Genomic DNA, 20,980 nt, shown 5'->3' on the forward strand with positions numbered 1-20,980 from the left:
AGGGTATGCATTCTACATACTTTTCTTACTCCAGTTGCAGTATTCACTATCCTGGGTATGTCGAATCCTGGAATACCATGGGCACCTTTAGCCATCCTGTGGTCTGATCTTCTCACTGTACAGATGGGAATGGCCCAGAGCGGGAAGGGCCTTGTTCAGACTCACATAAAGGCCGTGGCTGGATTAGAGGTTGGCTGCCCCTCAGTTCAAAATGCTGCCTGCCCTAGAGATTCTTATACTGAGTGAAGTAAGTCAGACAGAGAAAGAGAAACATTGTATGTTATCCCTTATATGGGGCATCTAAAAAGAAATGATACAAATGAACTTATTTTCAAAACAGAAACAGACTCACAGACTTAGAGAATGAGCTTATTGTTACCAGCGGGGAACGATGGGGGAGAGGATTAGCTAGGGAGTTTGGGATCGACATGTATACACTGCTATATTTAAAATGGATAATGTACACAGGGAACTCTGCTCAATATTATGTGGCAGCCTGGGTGGGAGGGGAGTTTGGGGGGAGAACGGATACATGTATATGTATGGCTGAGTCCCTGTGCTGTGCACCCGAAACTATCACAACATTGTTGATCGGCTATGCTCCAATGTAAAATAAAGTTTTAAAAAAAGTCTCCTGACCAGGTGCGTCACTCTGAATGGTTACTTAATATATTTTGTTGATTGATTTAAATGTAATTTATGGCAACACCATCTCTCCTTCTTCTAGAAGAGTCATTGCTAAATCCCAGGAGTCCACGTTTTGTCCCACTGCTTGGTTACTGGTATTTAGTGTGTAAAACCTTTCGCCTTCAGTCCAGTGAGCAACGATGTTGTGTGAGACACCAGAGACAAAGGTAAATCAGCCACGCCTCAGGAACTTCGGGAACTTACCGACATCTGGGAGAGCCAGATACGAGAACTTCTTATTCTAATACGTTATATAATCATATGAGATAGACATCTGGAAGGTGTAGAAGCAGAGGTGAGGGGTACCTACCCGTGCCTGCTCCCAGAAGGGCCTTACTGGAGGATTAATGAATTAAACTGATTTATGATTTCACCCATTCACCAAATAATTATTGGGCACCTCTTCTGTGCCAGGCACTCTTCCGGATATTAGGGGATACAGCACTAAGAAAGGCAAAATATTCCTCTGTCTAGTGGAAGAGATGGAACACATAAATAAGTATTCAAAGTAAAAGCAATGTGGGAGCATATAACAAGGCAGAGGTCTAGAAAATGATACGGGTTTGGGATTTATTTTAAAAAGTGTGGCTAGGGAAGGCCTTTTCAGGGGGATGTCTTTTGATCCGAGAAGAAATGGAGAAGAACCTTGAAAATATGTTCGATAAGTGCTTTCCGGACAGAGGCAAAAACAGGACCGATGTCTCGAGGCAGGCCCAGTGGGGTGTATTTGAATAACAGTGAAAACGAGTGTGAGTGCAGTGGCATAGGTGAGGGTTACTGCTGGAAGCGATGGGGATAGAGATGTAGGCAAGGATCAGGTCATGGGCTGTGTAGGTCATAGATATGTGGATGGCAGTCAGATGGAGAAGGGCTTTTCCATCTTTTCCTTCCTGGGAGGCATCACTGACAATATCACAGTATCAACACAAAGAAAGATAAGAGCTAACAGCAAATGAATCATTCCGATTGCCCATCTTGAGATGTTCCTACAGATCATGATTAATGCATTCCTGCCCATAAGGCCAAATTCCATCAAAACATCTCTCTGGAAAATGTAGCACTCAGAACCGCTGCCTCAGGCACTCCCACCCACCTCACCACGCATCCTGCATTCATCATCTCTCTCTGGTTCTTTGTCATGTTGTTAACATCCCTTGAAGGATATGGTGCAACTCCAAGTAAAGCTCTCTCCATAAATATTTAGACTGAATAGAAGATGTGCCAAAGGTGCAAAGAATCTGTCCAGAAGGAGAAGAGTCCTTTCTCTTTGTTGTCTCTTCAGGCTTGTAATTTAATTCATGAATACGTGTCTTTGAATAATACATAAGCATCAGTTTACCTAAAAGAGTCGCACAGAAACCTTAGCTTCTCATCCTTCTGCTGTGCCCTGCGTGGCATTTTCTTCTCATCCTGGAATATACATTCCTCTGTTTTACCTTCATCACTTTCTTCTCTGTTCCCATGTTTCTGATCATATCCTGTATGTCCGGCTCTGTTAAACGTGTCCTTGCAGAGTCTGTATTCACTACCTCCCCTCTTCTCAGAGTCACTTGCCAATTCATTTTGTTCAGGCTTCTCCCTCTGCCCCCACTTCCCTGAGTCTGTTCCCACTGAGGTCAAGCCAGTCTTCATATTACTAAACCCAGTGGCCATCTTTCTGGGTCTTATGGAGAGTGGAGAGTGTTAATTGGTCCTTGCTGAGGCTCACATCTCTTCCGGCATCTGTTTGCACCACTCTTGCTTAGACAACTCTGACTGTTCCTTCTCCGTCTCTTAAATCTTTGGCTTCCCGTGGGTTGTATCTTCACCATCTTCTTTCTCTAACGCTCAACTATGCCTGAGTTTCAGCTCTAATAGCTTCCAACCCTCTGTGCCCTGCCCAGACTTAATAGCTGGCTCCCATCTGTGGGCTTGGAATGCTACGTCTCAGCCAGCCCGCATTCTCAGCTGATGAATGGGTTTTAAAGTAACCCCTGATGTACCTTCATGTTTCTATTCCAGGGCTGAGAGCCTTCCACCTCCAGTTAGCTTGCTGAGTGAAGCGGAGTAAATGCGTTCCCCTCTCTGGGCTTCAGTTGCCGTAAGTGTAGAGGGAGTGAGTTGGACCCCTCCAAATCTCCTTCAGCTGTAGATGGGCGCGATGTGTGGCCCTAAAGAAACATAAATAACTATTGTGGTTTTAAGGGGCCCAATAAACGAGACCCCTTCCTTCTCCCCAAATTCAGGACCACCAGTATAACTGAAATTAGAGCCATATTTAATCAAGAGAATCCAGATGTCAGCTTCATCAGATAAAAGGAGACCCGTCTACTTGTTCCTCTTTACCTGTATCCAGATCCTCCTAGCAGATATTTCCTAAGAAGGCAGAGACCACGCTCTCCTAGTAATTGCATGATGAAAATTATTCCTCTCGAATGTTTGATGATGACACATTTTGATTTGATTTAGCTTTTTCAACCTTGGGAGAAATTCTAAAGCTGGAGGAATGTTTAAACTCCTTCCAGCTGCCTCTTTAACATAAAGAGCTCTTCTCTAGACCTGGGGGTGAGAGTGACTCTTATCTTCTCCTTTAATCAAATCAATTCAGGCTGAAAAGAAGGCCAAGTTGACAGCCAGCATTTCACCAGCCTTCTGCTTCTCTTAAGTATCCGTGATTTTTTTCTGCTTTACTGAATGAGATGAGTTACTGGATTTTAAGGGCTCTCAATCAACAAGCACCAAATGAACTTGTGTCATGCAAAAATAGAAAGTACTCAAGGCTGAACAGAGAAAGGTAAGAGGGTACAAACCTTCTCGATGTCTTTCACAGATGAGGAAAGAGGGTCAGAAAGGGGGTGTGACATACTGAAGGTCACCCAACTGAAAACACAGCCAAGGTGCACCATAATCCTGATCTGGAACTGCTAGTACATCGGCTTTTGCCAGCATGCAGTGTAGCAGGAGATACTAAGCTCCTCGATGTTTCCTTAATGAAGACTGCCAACTGTTGAAATCAGTAGCACAAGCGTAAAGTCTAGGGCAGTATCCAATTCAACAGTGCTTATAATTTCAAAGAAAAGAATGATAAGAATTCTCCTCCTGCTCTGTCTGTTATACTGTTTCATTTTAGGCCAACACACTGAAACTTTATTTTTAATCAGAAGGGTAATATAACTATTCTTAAGAATTATACTGGTATTCTTACGAATGATCAAGTCTCATAGTTAATGTAGTAAAGCACAATTACAGTAACATTGCTTTCCTTTATTTTTGTCAGTAAATCAATAAGCACTCCGTGAATAAGAGTCGCTAAAGATGTAATGGTTGGTGTTGGGGGCACTCATCCCTCACTCCATGTGGAGAGCTGTCTGCCTGGGGTCCCTGGAGACTCTGGATGTCCTCCCCGCTCCCTGCTGCCCGCCAGCAGGGGAACAGTGACTCGATCAGGTTGTTGAGTTTGGGAGAATTTGTTGAGGATACTTAGCTTAGGTTAGTGGTTCTCAATGAGGTCCCAGGACCAGCGACATCGATATCATTAGGGAAGACGTGAGATGTGCAGATTCTCAGGCCACAGCCGAGGCTACTGAATCAGAAACTCCTGGGATGGACCCACCCTTCTATGTGTTAAGCCCACTAGGCGGTTGTGATGCCCACTTAAGTTTGAGAGCCACTGGTTAGCTGATTTCTCCTTTCCCTCTTTGGACCTCTCTGCCTGCAGGGGGGCAATGTTCTGGTCTGCTTTCTGCCACGTGGTTAAAAACAATTGGCCGCATGGGGCTGTAGCGGATACATCGTCACGCAGAGCTGCCCTTGACTGGGTGCGCCCATATGCGACTTCCAGGTGCAGCATTAGGAAGCCCATGATCTCACAGACCTAAACTATGTTCTCAAACCAAACTTCTATCTGATGAAGCTGACATTTGGATTCCCTTGTTTAAATATGACTCTAATTCAATTGTGCAGTTGGTTCTGAATTTGGGGAGAGGAATGGGGTGTCATTTACTGGACCCCTTGAAACCACAACAAGAGTCAGTTATTTATGTTTCTTTATGGCCACATGTCATGTCCATCTAAAGCCGAAGGAGATTTGGAGTGGTCCAACTCACTCACTCTATACTTAAGGTAACTGAAGCCCAGAGAGGGAAAGGCATTTACCCAAGGTCACTTAGTAAGTTAGCTGGAGGTAGCAGGCTCCCAGCCCTGGGCTCAGACCCACACATCTAAGCCAACACAGCCATGAGGCACCTTAACCAGTTCCAAGTTGAAACAGAAGAAATTCATGTCTGGAGAAGTTCATCTCACCACGTTGAAGATTTCCTAATTTACACTTCAGCATGGGAATCATGGATGCGTCTGTATCTACCTCATTTCCATGGGCCCCTGGTGAATATGGCCTCTCTGGATGTCACGTCCTTGCATTCCTGCCCCAGCTTCTTGCATCCAAGTGTCTTGACAGGAATTGAAAATGAATTGCAGCTGTTCAGCATCTCCAGGGAGAGGACCAAATTCTTAATCCTAAACTGAGCTCATTCCTGGGAAAACTGCAGTGCAGTGAGGAAGTGCTCTCAGCTACGACACTCTGCCACACTCTTTTCCTTTTAGTCATTGTCGTTTCCAGTCTGCAGTCTAATTATTTCTCCAAACTGGTTTACTCGGTCCCCTGCCAGAGACATTTCCTGTGAGTTAACAAATCTGGCTTTCAGAATTGTGTTTTGGCCAGTCTAATTTTTATTGATATTATACTTTTCACTTCTCTGCTTCCTTTCCTTGGTTGTCTACTCTCATGCAATTTTCATGTTCAGAAGGTTCACAGAAGCTCCTGGCTTTGGTGCTGGAGACCAACCAATTTAGTTTACCTCTATCTTTGTAGCTTGATAGTGTGCCAGCTAAAATTTACTGAGCAATTACTATGTGCCAGACAACGTGCTAAACATTTTATATGTGTTAGTTTAATTGACCCTCACTGCAATCTGTGAGGTAGGTGGTGTTATAATGCCCACTTTTTAGATGAGAAACTAAGCTACAGTGAGGTTATTATACTTTTTCAAGGTCTCACAGGTATTAAGTGGTGGACCCAACATTTGAGCCCTGGTTATCCAAGTCCACAGGTTGTGCTTTAGCCCTGATTATACCATGATCTCCGTGCACAAGGATCTGGAAGATGTCTTTACACTCCAACCCCCCTTTTTGAGGTGTCACTCTTCTCTTTGTTCTGCTTTGGTAGGGGTTTGAGCCTAGGGCTTGAGTTTCCAAGACAGTTTCACACCATGAGATGTGATGGTTTTCTGGGATGACCCAGTTGGGGGAGGGTTTGCTGGGCTAGAGAGCAGTGTAATTGACAGCCTTTGCAGAAGTCAAACAGGGGGCACATTTAGTCCAAGTCCCATGCCAAGAAGAACTGGAGTTAGATGATTCTTGGGGAAATATTCAGGAATTCACCAGTAGTGTACCACAACTAAGACCCATCCTCACGGACATCTTTAGATGTGAATATATCCAGCTAAAATGTGCAACCCAGAGAGAAAGGATTAGCTGGGGACACCTAGCAGATATCAAAGATCTGAGCAGGATTGTCATTAGGAAGAAGTGTAGGTATAATACAACTAGCTCTTCTTCATAGAAAATTCACGTGGCAAATGTATCCACTTAGAAATGAGCTTGTTTGACTGATCCAGGCAGAATAGATTACGGTTTGTGCTTTGCTGTACAAACTAGACTTTAGAAGGACTATGTGACCAAGCCGAGTCCTGAAAGGTCAGTAGGAGTTAAACAATGAAGGCAAATGGCAAATGTAGGTGTTCCAAAAATAAACAACCCACTTCCTTTATCAGTCAGGATGTATTTGGTTGCTAGTGACAGAAAACCTAACAATGGGAAAAACAACTCGGAATTCACTTTTTCACCTATCAGGAAGTCTGGCCTTAACAATGTCAAGGCTGGTGTCTACTTTTTAAATTTGGTTTGTTTGTTTGTTTGTTTGTTTTCCCATAACCATGTTGGCAGTCACAGCTCCAAGCATCTCATTCACCTTCAGATCAGCAAGAAGAGAGATGGGTGGCATTATCTACACTCAATCCTTTTATCAGAAAAGCAAAAGTTTTCCCAGACTACCCAGAAAATTTCCTCATATTACATTGCCTAGAACCAAGTTACATGACCATTCTTGGTAGCTTTTCCAGCCACTAAAGAGGAGATGAGTGAGGGTGAACGCCACCAGGAATGCCTGTTCGTTTAGCTAACTGACAACATTTGCCGCACCGTCCCTGCTCTCCTGGGAGCTTTATGAAGGCAACATGGGTATTTACATTATTTTTCCCAATTGTACAGCACAGTGTTATACCCCAAGAAGGGTTAACCAAAACATCAATTGCAGGGATAAGTAAATTCAGTTTATTTCAATAAGCATTTGTTAAGTGGGGTCTATATGTTAGGAATTCTATAGGTACAGGTCAAGACTTAGAACCTGGGGACTGGTGGACAGATACGCACATGTGAGGATATAGGAACACATAGGGGGCTGTTTCAGGGAACCCGGAGAGGAGGCACATGGCCCATGTTAGTGAGTTGGAGAAGAAAGGCAAAGAGGGAGTCAGAGATAGGATAGCTTAGGTTATGCTCAGGTAACAGATGAGCCCCTAAACCTCAGTGTGCGACCACAGGGTTTACTTCTCCGTTATGCTTGGTGGCCGCCGTTCTCAGCTGTGGTTTTGATCCACCTCAGCTGCAGCCTGGGACCCAAACCGAGCGAGCAGCCTCTATCTGGAGCAGTAACAGCAGCAACAGAGAACGGGGCAACCCCCCATTGGCTCTTAGAAGCTGCTGCATAGAAGTGACACATGTCAGTTCTGCTCATGCAAAAGCAAGTCACATGTCTCTGCCAAAATTAACAGTGTAAGGTTGTATGATCCTCCACTGAGAAGGACAAGACGATGCACAGTAATGTTGTCAGCCACAGGGAGCCAGGGCAGGGCCTAAGCGTGCGCCTTCTGGGCCTTCTGGTCTACCTCTCCCAACTTCTCCTCTTCCTAGTGGCTAGTCATCAAGCTTGCTTAGTGGGAGAGAGTTTGGGCTGAGCTGCGTGGCCAGGAATGAGCTGAGGGAGCCAGGAGGCTGTCTACATCTCTACCTGGTCCAGAAAGGGAGACTGAGAGAAAAAGCCTATATCTAGAGCCAAGAAGATCCTGGCAGGATGCGCTCTTCAGGAGGTAGAAAGATTTCACCATCGCTGTCTTTCCTGTGGCTGTTTGGCGGGGAGTTCTCCCAGGATATAGAAGCTGGTGGCCCAGACTCCTGAGGAATTTTTGTTGGCTGCCGCCACCAGCTCAGCGGGTGCCAGTCGTGAAGATGGACCGGTGGCCTGCGTGGGGCTTGGTGTCTGCAGAGGCCAGGGGAAGTGAGCCAGGCGTGGGGACAGTGACCAGACTCTTACTTGTCAGTGGGGATAAACATTCACAAAGATGGATTTGGCGCACAAAGGGCCAGGTTAAGATTCAGCTTTGGAGGAGAGACTGGCTGAGGTTTTTTGCCTCCTTAAGGTGTTTCAAGCTCCCTTGCCTTCCCTCTGCCTCTCAGCTGCGTGTGTGTACCTTGCATTCAAATCCTCCTTTAAAAACGTGTCTAGACAATACATTTTAAGATCAGTTGTTATTAGGACACTCACAAACTCAGAGTCCTGCCCGTAGGTGCCAAGAATTGTGACCTTGGACTCCAGCATGGAGGTACATAAAATCCGTAGCTAAGACCACATGAGATTTAGTTTCATTCCTAGCTCTGGAATTTTCTTGGACCGTCAGGTGCTCATTAACTTCTCCAAGCCTCAGTTTTCCCATCTGTACAAGAAAGATGCTGATTATAGCTCTCCTGCTTACCTCAAAGAACCGTTTGGGGAATCTAGCAAAAGCCTGCATGTACTGGATACCTACTGGATAGCAGACTTATCCGGGTTTAAGTGGGAACACGTTGTCATTTATAATATTTATGTAAGTGTAAGGAATTTTTATTGTCGTAGTTACTGTATTTGAGAAAATTGTAGTTGCACCCACGAAAGGTACATAATTAAGGAAGATACACCATTAATTCTGGCATCAGAATCTCTACTTTAAGCCTTCAGAATATTCTGAACAATCTCCAGTTGTCCAATTTGGAACATGAACCTTCTGGCACAGAAACCGCCTTAACTTAGGTTGTCAACATTTCCCACTTGGCCTATGACATTAGCCTCTTGTGTCTCTGCTCCCAACTGTTCCAGTCCTTTCTATGTACAGCAGACAAATCTAAAGACATTTCACTCCTGCTGAGAACATTCTCAAGGTTTTCATCTCTTCTAAGACGTCCACATTCTTAGCTTCTCTTTCCATATTTTTACAAACCTAACCTCTGTCCGTCTCTGCAGGGTCACCTCTTGACACACCTGTTCCTGCCCCAGCAGTGTTGTCCTGTGCCTTCCCGCACATAGACCCATGGCCGTGCGTGCAGCTTCTCTGAGATACTCAAGCCCTCGAAAGAGGTCTCAGCACCTTGAGCCTTTGCACCATCTTTCTTCTCATAAATTATGACTTAGGTTCAGCTAAAATGTGTCTTCCAGATCTCAACTTGAAAGTCAACTTCCGGGCTTCCCTGGTGGCGCAGTGGTTAAGAATCCGCCTGCCAAGGCAGGGGACATGGGTTTGAGCCCTGGTCCGGGAAGATCCCACATGCCGTGGAGCAACTAAGCCTGCGTGCCACAACTACTGAGCCTGTGCTCTAGAGCCCGCGAGCCACAACTCTTGAGCCTGTGCACCACAACTACTGAAGCATGCGCACCTAGAGCCTGGGCTCCCGTAACAAGAGAAGCCACAGCAATGAGAAGGCCACGCACCACAACGAAGAGTAGCCCCCGCTCACCTCAACTAGGGAAAGCCGGCACACAACAACGAAGACCCAAGGCAGCCAATAATTAATTTAAAAAAAAGAAAAATCGACTTCCTCTGGGGAGCCTTGCATGACGTTTGTCTTTTCCTTCCTCCTTCATAGGTTGCCTCACAACTGACATCTAATGATTGGACTCACTGTTATGCATTGTGTTTCCTTTTCAGGCTGATACTGACTTTGAGCTCTTTGAAGACAGGGACGAAATCTCATTTATTTTCTCTTTTCCTCACTTCTCGCCTTCCTTAAGTAGTGCACGAGTTCCTACTTTGGGTCAGACACTGTGTTCTGAAGATTCTCACATCTTGAAGCCTAATATGGTGCCAGACAAAAGCAAGCAAGCAACAAATACGAGTGATGGAATGAACCCACCAATTAGTCAAAGGTTCGGTTCAAACAAGCTCAGCCCTTTCTCCCATCTAAAGCCATGTGGAGGTTCAGGAAGATCAACAGCTTTTCTGACCTTTGCTTTTTCTTCATATTGTTACTCATTTTCTGGTTTCAGCCTTTGACAGACAGAAATAGACTGCCGCATTTTTCTGGGATAGATCATCTAATTGGTGAATCACCCAGGCCCTTAATCTTAATCTAGCTTGTTATTTTGTTTTATGGTCTTGTTAGCTTGTTCTCCTGTGTAGTGGAAAAGGCATGGGCATAGACCCCAAGGGGCTCGGGTGCTCCTGCTTGTGGCTGTGTCCTCTGGACCAGTCATTTACCCTCATTGGGCATCATTGTCCTTATCTATAAAAAGGAAATGCTAATACGTGGTCCTGTGAGGAATAATTTGGAAGATGTATATTAAGTACCTGACACAGTGCTTGGTAAAGAATGGATTCTCCTGGGACTGCCCTGGTGGCACAGTGGTTAAGAATCCGCCTGCCAATGCAGGGGACACGTGCTCGATCCCCGGTCCAGGAAGATCCCACATGCCGTGGAGCAGCTAAGGCCGTGCGCCACAACTACTGAGCCCGCGTGCCACAGCTACTGAAACCCACATGCCTAAAGCCCGTGCTTCGCAACAAAGAGAAGCCACCGCAGTGAAAAGCCCGTGCACTGCCACGAAGAGTAGCCCCTGCTCGCCGCAACTAGAGAAAAGCCCACACGTGGCAACAAAGACCCAACACAGTCAAAAAATAAATAAATAAATTTATTAAAAAAAAGAATGGACTCTCCCAAAATGTGCCTGTGTTCTTCACCCAACACCCACCCTGCCAGAGGAAGACTCTAAAGAGACAGAAGGGGGATTAAAAATAAAACCTAATGGATATTATCTACTGAGAAGGTGGGGAGCTGGAACCACTGGCTCAGGAAAAATGTCATATTACTCCCAGAATTGTTGGGCAAATTATTAAGCCTCATTGCTTTCATGTATAAAATTGAGATATTTTGATTTCTATGAGGGTGTCACAATTACTAAATGAGAGAATGAATGCAAGGTCCTTCCCCGAGGCGCTGTCACATAGGGAAGGCTCAGTCAATTTTGGTGACGATAATATTGTATCACCCACCTTCATTCCATCAATTTGGACAGCTAAGCTGCGCTTTAACTCTGAGATTCTTTAACTCTGACAGCTGGCCCAGACTGGCATAGATCTTAGGGACAGTGACAGAGTCCAGATGCCCTCCCGGGCATGACCTGCAAATTCTGTACTCGGACAGAATGTGGTGAGACAAGAACCAGACCACGCATCACTTTATTCTCAAGGCAACTGCAGAGCCCAAATGTGTTTTCTGACACCTCTGAACCTTCCTGGGTGTGGGCTTTCTGTGCCGGGTGCTGGGACATGTGGGGATTTTGTTGTTCTCCCTCTCTTCTGGGTCTTAACTGAAAAGCTAAATCACTAGCAACAGAAAAATCGTGGTGTCAGCATTGTTGAGACTTACCATGAATCCCAATTACACATCATTTCCAGTTACAAAAAAAGAGTGGAGGTGTTGGGCCCTGTTGCCTAACCACAGTGTTCAGAACGCCCTTTTACCAGAATGCATTTCTCAACATGGCACGGTGACCATGACCTGCGGTGCAACCTTGCGTAAGTCTATAACTCTGCGTGATCTTGATGTTCGCCGCTGTGGGGAGGGGTGGAGACCATATACGAGGCAGCTCAAGGTCATGTTTAGAGCTCAGGTTCTGACAGGGGACAGAATCAGGCTTAGAGTGCAGCTCTACACAGACCAGTGTGTGACATCAGGAGCATTACTTGATCTCTCAGAACCTCAGTTTTCCCTCCTATTAAATGGGCATCCCAGTCTTTAATGGGAGGATTAAATGAGATAACGTATGTAAGTGCTTTAGCCGACTGCCTGGTGCATACTAGGGAATCAGCTCACTTCTGCTTCCATTATTAATAGCAACAGATACTCACTGAGAACCTACCATGTTCAGTATCCTCTGCGTGATTATCACATTCAGTCCTCACAACAGCTCTGCAAATGGGATATTCCCGTAATGTTGAATGTGAGAAAAATGAGGCTTAGAGAGTTAAAGTAACTCACCCAGAGTCACCGGGGGTGAGTGGCAGAGCTGTAATTTAAACTGAGGCCTCTTTGATGCCAGCACCTATGATGATCTTTCTACTGATAGAAAGATATTGACCAGATGACACTTGACTTTTCCTGACAAACACAGACAGTGAATGACTAATCAAATGGAACGAATTCATTTCAGACAAAACAAATATTTTTAGAAGACCTAGTAATGTGCCTAGTGGTGTAAGAGATGAAGAAAAGTAGACGTCCTGATCCTTGGTCGCCGTTTATTGTTTATTTGAGGATGAAAGGAAGATTGATGGGAGTATAAAATACAGCATGAGTGCTCTGGACCCCAGGGGATCCTGGGATCACAGACAGTGTCTTAAAAGTTTGGGCTGCTATAACAAGAATTCTGTAGACTCTGTGGTTTAAATAAACTTTTATTTCTCACAGCTCTGGAGCCTGGGAAGCCCAAGATGGAAGAGCTGGCAGATTTCATGTTTGGTGAAAACCCACTTCCCAGTTCATAGATAGCCACGTTCTCTCTGTGTCCTCACATAGTGGAAGGGGCAAGAGAACTCTCTGGGGTCTCTTTTATAAAGACACTAATCTCATTCATGAGGGCTCCACATTGGAGGTTAAGATTTTTTTTTTTTTTTTTTTTTTTTTTTTTTTTGTGGTACGTGGGCCTCTCACTGTTGTGGCCTCTCCCATTGCGGAGCACAGGTTCCGGACGCGCAGGCTCAGCAGCCATGGCTCATGGGCCCAGCCGCTCTGCGGCATGTGGGATCTTCCCGGACCGGGGCACGAACCCGTGTCCCCTGCATCGGCAGGCGGACTCTCAACCACTGCGCCACCAGGGAAGCCCGGAGGTTAAGATTTTAACCTATGAATTTTGAGGGGGACTCAAACATAACAGACAGTGATTCCTGGGTCACGTGGTCAAAATAGCTTCCAAGAAGGGCTGAGGAGCTTGTTGGAGATTCCGGCAGAGTCACAGGAGCTGGAGCTTGTTGGAGATTCCGGCAGAGTCACAGGAGCTGCCGTAGGGGAAGGAAGGTCGCCCAGTCCTTGGTAGTGCGGAGCTGCTGTAAACCCCAGGAGTCAGCTCAGGTGGCCCTTCTGTGAGAGCTCTTCCCTGATGCCCAGGTCCATGCTTCCTGCATCCCTCCTTTCCGCACTCACTGATTTGTCATTGGAACTTTACGTGACCGCTGCTTTGCTAGCTGTGAGCTCCTTGAGAGCCAGGCTGGATCTTTCTTCTTTGCCATGCTCTCTCCATAGCACACTGCCTGGTACATAGCAAATGCAAGAATCTTATTCCCACAGAATTGTAGTGAGGAATGAACATCTGCCTTGCTGGCTGGATTGCCCTGATCCAGTCTGGTGATGTTGGGAGCTGGTTCCCTGTCAGCTTTCTGGCAGAGGGATATAACAAGCGCTGGGTCTCAGAGGAAAGAGGCATTGGACAAGTCCTGAGCTTTCCCGCCAGCTCCGTGTAGCTCCTGCTCCTGCAGCCACGGGTCTCGGGATATACCGTGAGCATTGTCCCCACCTTGCCATGCTTCCTACGTGATGTTTCCCCGGGCAACCAGACAGCTCCTTGTGATATTCTCATCCTGCAGCCTCTCTGGGGCTATCAGAGATACTGACTTCAGTGTGGTTCAGAACTACCAGGTAGAAATATAAACCAAAGTTAACGTCTATCCCTCAGTTTTCAGGATATACTGTTTTCTTTTGCTCACAGGCTCTTTTTCCTTCTCCTCTTCTCCTTTGATAACTCCTACTGCCCTTTTGAGCTCAACATACATCTTCCATTGGGAAGCCTTTGTACCCTTAGGCATCCCCTCTTTGGGCCTCTCTCATCTTAGCCGTCATCATGCTACAGATTAATTCTTCAATTATCTTTCTGTATTGTCAGTCATCTTTAGCTTTAATTAGTTTATCAGATGAGTTTATCATCTGTAGGACTTCGGAGACTTATGAGAAACCTTTCACAGGACTGACAGCTTTTAATGGAAGGCAGTAGGAAGTAGAAAGGAAATGTGCCCCAATGGGGGTCTCTGAACCTGATAGCTTTAGACAACTTTCTGAGTAAGACGCAGGAGGAGAGGCTGGAGAGAAGGAATGTAGCAATGAAAAACTTGACTCACTTGAAAATTTGTCCATGCACTAGTCCTGAAATCAAATATGATCTCATCAAAGCTTTCCCCCTTGATCATAGCCATATATTCGTGTGTGTGTGTGTGTGTGTGTGAATGTGTGCATGTGTGTGTGTGTGTGCTTTTCAGACTACAAAGTGCTGTCACACAGTGTTTCAGCAGCTTTGTGTATTAACAATAGCGTTCCTCTCATTTGTTAATGAGAACTCTAGGATTTAAGGAGTGACCTGCCCAAGTTAGGCAGCAAGGTCATATGCCCCTGGCCTCCTGACTTCCATGGCAGCTGGCCTATTCCCTTTTCATGCCTTGAAGCTGAAAGGTCTTCAGACACCTACGAGATAGATATTTGCCACCATTTCTTTCCTCAAAGAAGTCAATGCACCTTATTGTCTTGAATTTTACCAAGAAGGTTTACAATGATATTCCATAGTAGTAGCATATGGTATTCTTTACCATGAAATAAGATGGCAAAAACCCACCCTGAGAAAATGTAATTAAAATTAGGATATCAATAAACAAAACAAAGAGACAAACTATGGACTGGGAGAAAATATTTGCAAATGAGGCTACCGACAAGGAATTCATTTCCAAAATATACAAACAGCTCATACAGCTTAATATCAATCAAAACCCAAACAGCCCAATCAAAAAATGGTCAGAAGACCTAAATAGACATTTTTCAAAGAAGACATACAGGTGACCAACAAGCACATGAAAAGATGCTCAGTATCACTAATTATTAGAGAAATGCAAATCAAAACTACAATGAGGGGCTTCCCTGGTGGCGCAGTGGTTGAGAGTCCACCTGCCGATGCAGGGGACATGGGTTCATGCCCTGGTCCGGGAAGATCCCACATGCCGCGGAGCGGCTGGGCCCATGAGCCATGGCCGCTGAGGCTGCGCGTCCGGAGCCTGTGCTCCGCAATGGGAGAGGCCGCAACAGTGAGAGGCCTGCGTACCGCAAAAAAACAAAAACAAAAAAAACTACAATGAGGTATCACCTCACACCAGTCAGAATGGCCATCTTTAAAAAGTCTACAAATAATAAATTCTGGAGGGGTTGTGCAGAAGAGGGAACCCTCCCACACTGTTGGTGGGATTGTGAACTGGTGCAGCCACTACGGAGAACTGCATGGAGGTTCCGTAAAAAACTAAAAATAGAACTACCATATGATCTAGCAATCTCATTCCTGGGCATATTTCCAGAAAAGATGAAAACTCTAATTCAAAAAGATACATGCACCCCAGTGTTCATAGCAGCACTATTTACAATAGCCAAGACATGGAAGCAACCTAAATGTCCATCTACAGAGGAATGGATAAAGAAGATGTGGTATATGCAACATAGACAATGGAATACTATTCAGCCATAAAAAAGAATGAAATAAGGCCGTTTGAAGCAACATGGATGGACCTAGAAATTACCATATTAAGTGAAGTAAGTCAGACAAAGACAAAGATCATATGTTATCACTTATATGTGGAATCTAAAATATAATACAAATGATCTTATTTGCAAAACAGAAATAGACTCGAACAAATTTATGGTTACCAAAGGAGATAGCAGAGGGTGGGAGGGAGAGATATATTAGGAGTTTGAGATGAGCATATACAAACTACTATATATAAAATATTGGGTTGGCCAAAAAGTCGTTTGGGCTTTTCTGTAAGATGTTATGAATGAAATTTTTGGCCAACCCAATAGATGAACAACAAGGACCTACTGTATAGCACAGGGAACTATATTCAATACCTTGTAATAACCTATAATGGAAAAGACTTTGAAAAAGAAGATAGATATATGTGTGTGTGTGTGTATAACTGAATCACTTTGCTGTACACCTGAAACTAACACAATATTGTCAATTAACTATACTTCGGCTTTAAAAATGGTTTTAAAAAAGTAGGAAATCAAGACCAAGGGAAGAGAAAATACGAACAGCAAACCCCGTGTATCCCCAGGATTGGAATGCTTGCGCTTCACTGGGGCTTTGGATTTCTCAGCACCCAAGAAATATCTGTCTACCCAAGGGAGAGAGATTTAGTCATTTGTTCTTAGGAAAATAACAGTTCCTGAGCCAAAGAAATCTTTTGCAAGCCTTTAGGTATCAGAGAATTCTTTTCAAGAAGCTTTATCATTTATTCAACAATTACGTATTTACTAGATACTATGTACCAGGCACTGTGCTAAGACACAGGTGCAGAGGGTGAAAAAATATTGTCCTTGTACCTGTAAAGATTAGTCAATGATAATGTCCTTCCTGCCTCAGTTTGCTAGGCAGCAGGAGACGTCTAGGGAGAATATCTACACTCAAAACCCAGATGTGTGCCCCACACAGCCATTGTAGCTCACATCTGGGAGTTTTCAGTAGGCAATTAAAAATAAGCTATTTTTGGTTCTTTTCTTATGATTTTCTGGTCCTAAGTGGGAGCTTGGTCCTACAGTTGCAGCGGTGAGAAGCCAGCTCGACAGCTTCTGGCGCAGCAAAGTGCAGGTACTGCAGGCAGATTTTTTTTCCCTGAGTAAGTGGCCCTTTCTCTGAGGGTGGATGCTGGTGCTTCTTGATAACTCACTTCTGAGGGGCTCAAGCCCCGTCAGGGGTTTGAAGAAAGGAAGAGGCCTGGCGCCAGGCCCAGTGCTGGTGACATCCTGGCTTCTATGCCCGCCTTTTAGTAGTTGCCCCAGCGGGCACATCTGTGCCCGGGATTTGTCAGCTTGTGTCAAAAGACAATGAAGGTTTTTGCCTGTATCTGACATGATGACTTCATGGTTCTTTTAAGGCAGAATAACAGTGAGGATGGAGGAGGCGGGGGATTGGTGGAGTTAAAGGGACGCATTACAAAGTTTGAGTTTCATACTGGATCAAATCTAGAATGTTTCTTATCTGGGAGACTGTAAAATCCAAAACGTTGACCATGTTGGCAGTAGGACCCAAGCTTCCTCCCACTGAGCTAATTTTAAAAGGAATGTGAGGGCTTCCCTGGTGGCGCAGTGGTTGAGAGTCCCCCTGCCGATGCAGGGGACGCGGGTTCGTGCCCCGGTCCGGGAAGATCCCACATGCCGCGGAGCGGCTGGGCCCGTGAGCCATGGCCGCTGAGCCTGCGCGTCCGGAGACTGCTCTGCAACGGGAGAGGCCACAACAGTGAGAGGCCCGCGTACCGCAAAAAAAAAAAAAAATGCCTTTTCTATCGTGCCATGTCCATAGGCAGAAAGCTTCAGTGACTCCTATCACCTCAGGGCTGTAGGCCTTGATCTCGCATTCAGGATCTGACTCCGAGGTCCCCTTCAAGTCTCTTTGTCCTCTGCTCCCCTCGTGAACCCTGCTCCGCACACTGTCTCTGGAATAGAGCTTATTCTCCTGCCTTTGGTTCTTCACACATTCTCTTCCTTCTGCTGAAGTGACCTGCCCCCAACCCTCCCTGGGAAGAATTCAACCCACCTTTCACTAATCAGCTGAAACCCAACCTCCTCCCCAAAGGTCTCCTGTGCAGGGTGAAAAGACTCCCTCCCTCCTCTGAATTCCTATGTGTGTTTCTTGGAATTTGGCATATATCTTGACATGTTAGGCAATTCACTCACTGTCTTGGTTGCATTTTCAGCTGGGTCTGCGTTCCAGAGAATAGGGACAATAAGGAGATAGGCCCATTGTGTCAGCCATACTTTCGGGGAGGCCCCTGGAGTGAAGGGCTCCTGCAGAGATTGCTTGTGGATTTTCCTGATCCCTTCAGCTGGTCTGAATCATCCCTCCTCTTCTGGGCCCTCTTGGCACTTTGCACATCCCTCTAGCGTAGCACCACTTTCCATTCGAGTTATTTCTTGACATGACCGGCTCCCCCCGCTAGGCATGTCTTATTCATTATTGCAGCTCCAGTGCCTCTCCCAGGGCTTGGTGCTCAGTCAGCACTCAGGAAATGGATGGATTGATGAAAAGACAGAGACCCAGGTAGAAAGGGAAGTTCCTGGCTATTGTAGGTGTGTGCGGCAGGGAGGGTCCTGCATGTATCTCTAAGTGTAAGATAAGTTAGGTTGAGATAGCAATTGATTCCCAAATCTCATTGATTCTAAACAACAAATATTGGTTTCTCATTCAAACCCATGTCCACTGGGGGCAATCACAATTCTGCTTTATTCTCTCTTCATTCTGGGGCCAAGACTGATGTCGGTCACTGGGACATGACAGTCTATGACAGAAGAAAAGGAAGGATGGCGGAGGCCCGCGATGGCTCTGGGGAGAAATGGCTCATATCATTTCAACTCACATCTTGTTGACCAAAGCAAGTCTTACAGGCTGCAGGAAAGATAATACTCTCATAGGGATGGGCCCAGTAGAGAGGGACAGTGGGTATTTTGACAACATAATCTGCTACAGGGCGGTGATGCTCCAATGTGTGGTAATACCCCAGCATTACTGGGGTGATGCTCTGGGTCTCTGTGCACCCACACTCACTCTGACCCTGGGGTGGTGCCAGAGGGGTTCATCCACTTGGTGGGTTTGGAGCCAGAAACTGGACCCACAGAGCTTGGCATCTGCCCCAACCTTTCTTACTGGGCATGAATTGCCCATAGGGAGTGTGATTTCTACCTTGCCCCTTCAGGGATCGGGGGAGAGCGTCTCCGGTCCAGAGTTCCTATGACTTGGTAGGTAGGTCTGTCTAATCCTGAAGTCCCGTTTATTCATTGATAGAAGTCACGTTCTCTGATGCCAGGTGTACATGTAACAAAGGTGATGTTTTGGTCTTCCTGCTCCTTATTCCTCTGTCCTATTTCTCAGTTGGATGAGGAAGAGGGTGTAATTTTTTGAGACCCTTCTAGTGCCTCAATACCCGAGTTTGCAGAAATATCAGGTTCCAAAAATGATGTGCTTACTCCCCGGAACGTGGGAACGCGAAGAGAGGTTCCAGCGTTGCTATTGTCAATATTGTTTCACTTAAAGAACTTCTCCAGGGGGGAAAGAAAGACTGATATTCTGAAACACAGTATCTAACATGCTGCTTCCTGCCCCAGGATCATCTTCTACAAAGGACTCTCTGTTCACCCTGGACCAACATGGTTCATTTACGATCAGAAATCAGAGCACTGTAGGAAATGGCCATGGGGGGACATCTGTAGTGAACACTGTCCTTTTTCATTCAAAGCAGACCCTCTGGAAAAATCCTGAAACCTATTTACACCTATTTTGGCCAATACACATGGCATCCAGAGGGTCCTTGTGAAGGGATGTGCTCAAAAGCAGAACACGTCTTTTCTTACTTAATAGGGTGTCTTGCAGAGGCCAGGCCTGGGATTCATACGTTTCTGGCGAGTGGAGTCAGTGATACCTCTCCCTACCGAGAGCATCTATTTGCATGTGCTATTATACCTGGAGGGCATGTGCTATTATACCTCTTAACCGGAGGAAAAGGGACACATCAGATGGGAGGTAGGGGGGGCGTTGGTGGGTGGGGAGAGAAAGGTGAGGCAAAGGTGAGAGGGGGAGATGTCGTGATTTGTTTCTACTCAGCCTGGCTGCATGAGAGAATGTGTGTAGGGGGTGCTGCGGAGGGGTGATATCTAAAACAGGAGTCCTGTTTATGAAAAATTGTAAGACTCAGGGAAGAAGCAGTGCAGCTTTGGGAATAGGCACCAGATTTGGCAATTTGCTCAAAAGATTTCTCCTCCCGCTGGTTCCAGAACTCAGTGACAGTATTTGGTAAGGCTTGTGGACCACGAAGTTGACAAGAGGAGGGTCAGAGAGAGAAGCAGGGCTCTCACCAAGGGTGCCACGTGTCTGTGGCACTCATGAGTTTCCTCCTAAAACTGTTTGCTCAGAGCGGATTTCCAAGAGAGACTGGGTGAACTTGTTCCTGAGGCTACCTGAAGTCTAGGAGAAAACAAAACAATAAAGACCAAGTTATTAAGAATTGATGATGGTGGTGGGGAGCAGTTAAGAATCATTATCATTTATCCATTGATGAATGTATGACCTCGTATATATTCCCAGGATGCTAGACCCTGAGACACTGGGGCACATCTACAGGTAAGCCCTCAATTTTGGGGTGAATGTTTTGCTTGTGATATACCCTTCTGTATTAGTTTCTTATTGCCAATGTAACAAATTAGCACAAACTTAGTGGCTTAAAAAAAACACACATTTATTATCTTGTAGTTCTGGAGGTCAGAAGTCCAAAATCAGTCTTACAGAGCTAAAGTCAAGGTGTCGGCTGGCCGTGTTTCTTCTGAGGCCTCTAGAGGAAAGCTCTTTTTTTTTTTGGTGTTTTCTATATTCTGCCAATCACCAACATTCCTTGGCTCGTGGCCTTTCATTCATCATCAAAGCCAGCAGTGTAGCATCCTTCAATCTCTTTCCCCTGACTCTGACACTCCTGCACCCTTTCATAAGGACCTTGTGAAAATATCCTCATCTCGAGATTCTTAGCTTAATCGCTCATGCAAACTCCCTTTTGCCATACATTCAGCGTACTGTATCCTCCAAATAGTTTTTATTGACTTTGGTTCAACCTTATCAAGAGGACACAAATCCAACCTTCATTAAGCACCTGCTGTATACCTTTTCTCTGCTAGAAACTTCTCATACTTTTTTAAAGTGAATTCCCATTGTGACTGTAAGACAGGTATTTATTATGTCTGTTCTATAAATGAGGAGATGAGGGTGGCATATGTTAAATTACCTGTTCCTTCTGTAGGAGATGGAGATAGGATTTGAGTGCAAATTGGTCTGGCTTAAAAAGTCACTCTTGGGACTTCCCTGGTGGCACAGTGGTTGAGAATATGC

At 45.5% G+C, this 20,980-nt stretch overlaps 1 long non-coding RNA gene across 1 annotated transcript in view; it reads left to right on the forward strand.

Moving 5' to 3' along the window:
* LOC307188627 overlaps positions 1–20,980 on the forward strand; it is a 211,033-nt gene that overhangs the window by 24,858 nt on the left and 165,195 nt on the right. The gene's annotated exons all lie outside the window — the stretch shown is intronic.

Source organism: Stenella coeruleoalba, assembly GCF_951394435.1.
Source record: "Stenella coeruleoalba genome assembly, chromosome: 7".
Classification (NCBI taxonomy): domain Eukaryota; kingdom Metazoa; phylum Chordata; class Mammalia; order Artiodactyla; family Delphinidae; genus Stenella; species Stenella coeruleoalba.